A 7,697-nucleotide genomic window follows, 5' to 3' on the forward strand; every position below is an offset into this window, starting at 1 on the left:
AAATATGGCTAAAACTCAAATTGTTTCGTATGCTCCAAGAAGGCGCAAACCGGTGACTCATCTATTGCATATTAATCAGATTCCTCTATCTGTGGTTTCTCAATACATGTATCTTGGAATGATTTTTGAAGGCAGGTCACGCCTCTTTGGTCAAATTATACATCTGAGTAATACATTGAATACAGCCATCTCACAGGCCTCCATCATTTTGGCTAAGCATGACAAATTTTCAGTTAATCCTGCCTTGCAATTTTGGAACATGAAAGTTGTACCTACTTTACATCTTCCACAATGTACCCCTTGTTCGTGGATCAGGTATGAGTTGGGTTTAGTTTCATTACAAGCACCCCACAACTGACGAGTATGTGCTCTTTTCAGGAAATGCTTACTCTCTACTCCTCACTTTTCAATTCTGAAATTGCTATCCAACCATTTATTCTCTGTTTCAAATCCCTTTACACAAACCTGGCTGACCAAAGCTTACTTCATTCTATTTAACGCAGAGGTCACCATTGAAATCTTAATAGCAAATCCAGATAGGGCCAAATTCCTAATATATCAGACAGATTGGATCTTGACTAGAGATCTCTGTCTGCGTTACAAAGATGGAGATGCCCTAAGGTTCTCACATAAAAAAATTCGAACTACAGCCTCTTATTTGCTACTCTCTCCAACGCCAAAATATCGATATAGCATCCTCCGGTTGACGTTTAACCTGTGGCTTACAAGAGACATATTAGCTAGGCACAATTTATAACCATCTATTAACAATGTTTGTTGTTTCTGTATGTTACCTGATGCCCGTGAAACACTAATCCATCTAATTACTGAATGTGTGCCTCTGCGCGCCCAACCCGAAATCCATTTTTCTAAATATTGTAAATATTTGGGTAACTTAGATTCTCGAGATTGTTGGGGCACCATTTTGAGTTCATTATGCACACCACTACAAATTGCAACTGTTAATTTTCTCAATTGCCTATTATTAGAACCTTCACTTGGTTAGCCCCATTAACACATTCTTTTTTTTTCTGATTGTCATATGATTGTTTTATGTTGTTCTCATTTTTTTGGTTTTAATTGTTCTTAATGAGTGTATTAATGAATTGTTTTATATTTGAAAGGTTGATTAAGTTCAGCCAAACAAATGAATAAAAAAAAATATATATTATCCAGGTACACAATGACAAGAAGGAAGATCATATCAGAGAAATCTCTATCCATGAATAGTTGAAAGACCGCGGGGGCGTTGGCGAGACCGAAGGGCAATACCAGATATTCAAAGTGGCCAAAAGGAGTTCTAAAGGCTGTCTTCCATTCATCACCTTCCTTTATTCGAATGAGGTGGTAAACACCCCTAAGGTCGAGTTTTGTGAAGATGACAGCACCACAAACAGCCTACAGGATGTCAGAAATGAGTTGTAGCGGATAGTGGTCTTTGAGGGTACATTGGTTGAGACCACGGTAATCCAAACAGGGCCGAAGTTCTTTAGTGTCTTTCTTTGGAACGAAGAATAGGGAATCACCGGCTGGAGATTTTGAAGGCCGGATGGTCCCATTTGCCAAGTTGGTATCCAGGTATTCTCGTAGAGCCCTTTTTTCGGGTTCAGATAATATGAACATTCTCCCAAATGGAATCACTGCTGAGGCATCTGTGTCAATGACGCAATCCTCAGGTCTGTGGGGTGGAAGAGCTTGAACAATGGCTGTTAAAAACACATCTGAGTACGCTTGATAGATCCCAGGTACTTGGATAATGTTGGACACACTTAAGGATGATTGCTTGTGGTTCTGGGAGTTCACTGGAAGGTTTTGCAATGTGTCCTGAGACAAGCAGTGGGACATACAAAATTCAGAACCTAGAAATAGGGATCCAGCTGTCCAGTTGATGTAGGGATTGTGCTTCTGAAGCCAGGGCATGCCTCGAACCATGGGGTAATGAGCGGCCTTTATGATGTCAAATCGGAGCCTTTCTTGATGGTTGTTTATTGAGAGTAGTAATTCTTTGGTTTGGTGAATAATGGGCCCTGAAGACAATGGTCTGCCGTCAATTCCTTCAACGGGTTGTATTACCTCTTTGGGCTCTCGAGGGATGTTATGAGTGACAGCCCAGTCGTGGTCTATGAAAATAACCATGGCACCACAGTCCACTAGAGCCAGGATGGGAAAAGATTCTTTCTCAGTAGATGTCAAGAATGTCCGGAGAATCACTAAGGTGTTCTGTCCTGGAGTATTCAAGGAAGGAATGGATGCGGAGCAGGCATCTTTCTCCCGAAGCTGTGCTCCGCTTAGGATCAGTAGCTGGTGTTTGCCGAACGCCGGGGTGGCGCTATAGGGCATTCTCTCACAAGATGTTTACCAGAGGCACAGTACATGCAAAGTCCAGTATTGATCCTACGGATCCTTTCTTGCAGAGAAATTGGTCCACGGAAGGCACCCAATCGCATAGGTTCTGGGTCTGAGGCACGTGGAGCGGGTGTTTCCTTTGAACAAGGGTATTCTGCGGCTGTCCTTGGGGATGTTGTCTTGGCCTTTCTTTTCTCTGCCTTTCTCTCCTGGATCCTGAAGTCAATCTGTAGGGAAAGGTCCATGAGGGCCTGGAAGGAACTCGGACGGGCTACTCTGGCTAGCTCGTCCTTTACCTCATCATTCAAACCCCTTCGGAATAGAGTGAAACTGGCTTCTTGAGACAAATCAGCTTCTTCAGCTAGCTGCTTGAAGCGAGTCACATAAGTGAGCATATCCTGACTCCCTTGTTGGAATTCAAGAAGTCCTTCTTGTGCACTGTAGACAAGTTCTGGTCGATCAAACATGGCCTTAAGGGCTTCCAAAAACCCACCATAATTATCTAAAAGCGGGTCTCCCGAATTGACTAAGGGAGTCACCCATGTTAAGGCATTGCCTGTGAGGTGAGATATCATGAATCCGACCTTTGCTTATGGTGTGGAAAAATAGTAGGGTTTGAAAGTGAAGTGCACTAGGCAGGAATCAAGGAAGGAATACAAGGACTTGGAAGATCCATCATATTTGTCCACTACACCCCCTACCAGGAAGCTTTATGTCACCGTGGAATCCAGGGCCAGGACAAGCTGTTTTAAAGCTGCATTTTCGGTCTTGAGGTTTTGGACCTCTGTGGTTAATTCTTGCATACCTCTCATGAGGTCTTGAACTGCAGCCTCCATGTTTGCTTCTGTATCAGGTTTTTGGCGTCTCAATCTGTCACAAGCTTCTCTCTTTCTCACCTGTTTTTCCTTGCTTGTGGTCTTCTTGGATGCGACTTCCTTCTTCCTCACTGTCCGAGACTTGTACAGGTTGGAGGGCGAGTCTTCAGGTTCCAGCATGGGTAGCCGGCTGCCCAAGCGGGATTGCGTTCAGTATCCAGGAATGTTAGCCACGAATCCAGGAAGGAGGAGGATCAAGTGTCCTATGGTCAGAGGATGTTCGAGACACCTCGGCACGAGTGCAAGACGGGGTCCGGGATGTGGGATATGGCTAGCGGGTAAGGTAAGAATCTGGAGGGGGTTCCAGGAAGGGAAAAACAAAGGATTTAAACTGGAGATAGCACCGTTAACGGACTCGAAACATAAGTCTAGCAACTCCAAGCAGTTGCGTTGAGACGTGCAGAGCTGCAGGGGCGTGCCTGTCTTCTAGGAAGCAGAGTGTTGCGCGCAAAGGCTAGAGCGCAATGTTTCTGGGCCGTCGGCCATCTTGGAGGAGTCACTGAGCTCATGCCACAGTGCATCATGGACCATGAAGTCCAGAACGGCCGAATTTGGTGGTTCATGACACTATCCTCCCAGCCCTTACGACTAAGTGCAAGCCTAAATCCTTAGACTTAGCTCCTACGGCTATACCTCCAAACATAAACCTTGAATAGGTTTGTCTAAATGTGGTGTTTAAAGCTACATCTCATAGCCTTAACCAGTTAGTTTATTTATTTTTATTTTTTTATTGATCAAATTGTTTTAGTTGATAAATCAACTTTTTCAATAATAACATATTGCATCAATTGATTACATTATAAAGACCAAGCGTACAATAAAATGATAAACGCCTAAAACAAGTTGTTAGATTCAACAGAGTTAATCCAGTAGCAGCAATTTGGTTTCAATTTTTTGGAGTGATCAGTTGACAACATAGATTTTAGGTATTTAAAATTCAAGCATATAATGAATTTGACAGTAGATATACAAAGCATACAATAAACGATAAAAGAATAAACTTGTCATTAGATTCAGGCAGATAGAAATAATCCAATAGCAACAATTTGGTTTCAATTTTTGAGTGATCAAATGACAACACAGATTTTAGGTGTTTAAATTAAAGCATAACATGAATTTGACGCAATCAATAGTCAACAAAGTTTTAGATGCATTAAAAATTAGATGCATTAAAAAAATGTCAACCCACATTTGGTCTTTAGTTAAAAGTAGTCTATCTTTAAAATGTTTATGAAAGTGAGATTTCCTTATTTCAGAGAGATTAGGACATTCAGTAATAAGATGGTATATACTTTCAGGCTTATCCTCCATATTACAGAATCTACAATTCGTGCTGATTTGCTTATCCTTAGAATACAGAGCATTTTTAATTTTAGTAGATAGAAGGTTTAATCTAAGGTGCAAGAAAGTATTTGCATAATGCTTATCAGGAAATATTTTAAGATACTCAGGAATGTGATTGAGCGGTTTTGGTATAAATGCACCAGATTTCTACATAGGTTTGTGATTTTTCACATGTTAAGATCCAATCATAATCATACAGTTTAAGTTTAGTTTTGTGAGGGAACTCCATAAGTAAGCCAGAAGAAATGTTTGCCTCATTTAAAATATCAAGACACTCATTCTTCCATTTCGAAAGAGGCATTGAATTTTCCTTTTCTGTGAGGTTTTTTAGAACAGGAAAAAGATTTCTCGTGGCAGGGGTTGAGAGTAGGATTTTTCTATATAATGAAATCATTGCCTATGATACAACCACCTTTAAGGACATCAGGCCAAATTCATGTCCAACAAGGGCAATTGGAGTACATTGCGGGACCGGTAGAATAGTTTTCCAGTAAATACTTTCAAGGAAGTCCCAATTGGGTGGTTTTTTCATAATTTGGGACTGACTACCGTAAGTGATTATTGCCATTACTTTCTGCAAGTAAAACATCCTCGCAGGTAACCAGGAGAAGGCTCCATATTTTCTTTGTATGGACTTAGCTTGAGTGGTTAAGAGTCTAATTTTTGGAATGAGTTTCTCTTTATAGTGTTTATCTAACGGGTCTGAGTTAATATTGACACCTAGGTATTTATATTCCTTTGTTTTGATCAACGTGTTTCCGACTAAAGTCCAGTTAAAGGTTTGACCAGATTTTTCTCAGAGGTGATGAAAAATTTGAATATTTGATTTTTTGGTGTTAATTTCTAATTTATTCTCAGTTGAAAATAAAGTTAAAGCCAATAGCTTTCTCTCTAGGCCGACTGGAGTCCTGTCAAGGAGGACCAAGTCATTGGCATATAATAAGTACGGGATATAGAAAGTACCTAGTCGAGATGAAAAGGAATGGATCTTATTTCGAGCAGTAAAAAAATCACTAATATAAAAGTTAAAATGTTTTGACGTGAATGGGCAGCCCTGTTTTAGGCCCACGTTAGTAGCAATCAAATTTGAAAGTAGGCCATCCGTGGAGAGTTTAATATTAATGCTAGTATTTGAGTAAAATTGAAAAATTAGATAAAAAATATAATAAGGGCATTTCAGATTCAGTAATTTATTCCATAAAAGTTGGCGAGATATAGAATCAAACGCTTGTATAAAATCAATCAGCGCCACTTGTTGGTTGCGTGTTTTATATGGCTTGAGTTTAATAGTCGAGATTATAATCAAGTTTAGAGCAGTGCCAATCCCGGGAACAAATCCTGATTGATAGATATCTGTTAAATTGTTGTCTGTTAGCCATTTCATAAAATCACGAATGATAAGCCTTGCAAACATTTTTCCAGGCACGTCTAAGAGTGCAATGGGGCGATAGTTGGCCGGATTTAGGCGATCATCCTTTTTAAAAATAGGGATTACAATAGCCTTTTGCCATGACAGCGAAATATTCTTAGACTTAATTACTTGGGAAAACATTAAAAATAAAACTTCGGCCCAGGCCTCAGGGTTCTTTTTTATGATAGCATTTGTTATCATGTCTGGACCGGGTGTTCTACAACTATTCAGTCTTTTGAGTATCAATAAAATGTCCAAAGAATCAAATTTAAATTCAGATAAGTCTGCAGATTCAGTGTTTAAGCGAAAGATAACTGTTTCCGGCTTAATCAGTAAATTTTGAAAATGAATAGTCCATGAGTATTGATTAATACAATTCAGCTGAGTAGACTTGTGCGCATTCGACGGAGCATAGTTTAATATTTTCCATATTTTGCCAGTTGAATTAGTAAGTAGGGCTCTAATCATTATTTCTGCATCATTTTGTTTTTGAGCTGCAAAAACGTGCTTCATTCTATTTGTATACTTGTATTTTAAATGTCTTTTATCGGTGGGATTTGAGTTGGGGTGTAATAATCTTATAGCTTTGCGAAGTTCCAGTTTTAAAGTATGGACTTGAGGGTTCCAGCAGTGTTTACAGTAAAAAGTTGTTTTTCCATGAGTCAAATTAGTCTGTGCTATTATTTGGATCAAATTGTTATAATATAAATGGTCTCCTGATTGTTTGGAGGCCATCCTCTGGTGTAAAATAGCTACATGACGCGATGTCCATTTGAGGCAATTACCTGCATTATTTAGATCGACATTTGGTTTGGTTTAAAGTATAGTAGATGTTCTACCAGATGCGGGAGACATCTTCTGACAAGTTTCTGTTGTGATCACTTTTGGACATAGAGATGACTTGAAATGCCTCAATGAACCTATTAGCATTGCTAGATACAAAAACATAATCCAAAATTGAAGAAGAAGCGCCTCTCGACCATGTTGGATTGGGTGGAATATCATTAAAAAAAGTACCTTTGAGCATTGAAAATTCTCCTGTTTTCATTAGAGTTAACCATTTATCAGCTCTAGTGTTGGTGGAGGTGGGGAGACCTGATGTAAATTCATATTAAATCACCTAAGATAATGGTGTTGACGATGGTAGAGTCTAATAGAGTTTGATCTAGAATATTTTCTATCTTAACAGTAAAGTCCTTTGCAGTCAGAGACGCTGGGTTCCAATAAATATTTATGATCATAGTTGCCGGAAAGATAGGCTGATTTGGATTATTAGTACGAATACTCACCGGTTGTATTCCTGAATCAGGACTTGGCCAAGGGTCTATGGTCAGACATGAATCATGTCTTGCAGCTAGCAGGAGGCCAGCATCACGTCTGCCTTTGGCGGCTTTAGAGGCTGTTACTATACATACTTGATGATCAGGTCAGATGGGAGAAATCATCATCCAGGTTTCCTGCAAGGCATCAAGATCATATTTATTCAATAATTAGGGTTTAGAAGAGATAAGATGCGAGAAACCCTGCGTGTTCCATGAGATTATAGAGCAAGCATGTTGTTTTGAGGGGGATTGCTAATGATTTTGAGTGGCCTTTTGGGTTGCAGATGATATCCAGCTCCATTTCGATTTCAATGCTTGAGAAGGAGGGCCGACAGAGCTATTGCAATTTCAAGCAGGTTGGACTGCTATGTTCTAGTTGAATTGTTGTTTTAGCACCTG

This window comes from Ambystoma mexicanum, chromosome 13, assembly GCF_040938575.1.
Source record: "Ambystoma mexicanum isolate Mex_15411 chromosome 13, UKY_AmexF1_1, whole genome shotgun sequence".
NCBI classification, from domain to species: domain Eukaryota; kingdom Metazoa; phylum Chordata; class Amphibia; order Caudata; family Ambystomatidae; genus Ambystoma; species Ambystoma mexicanum.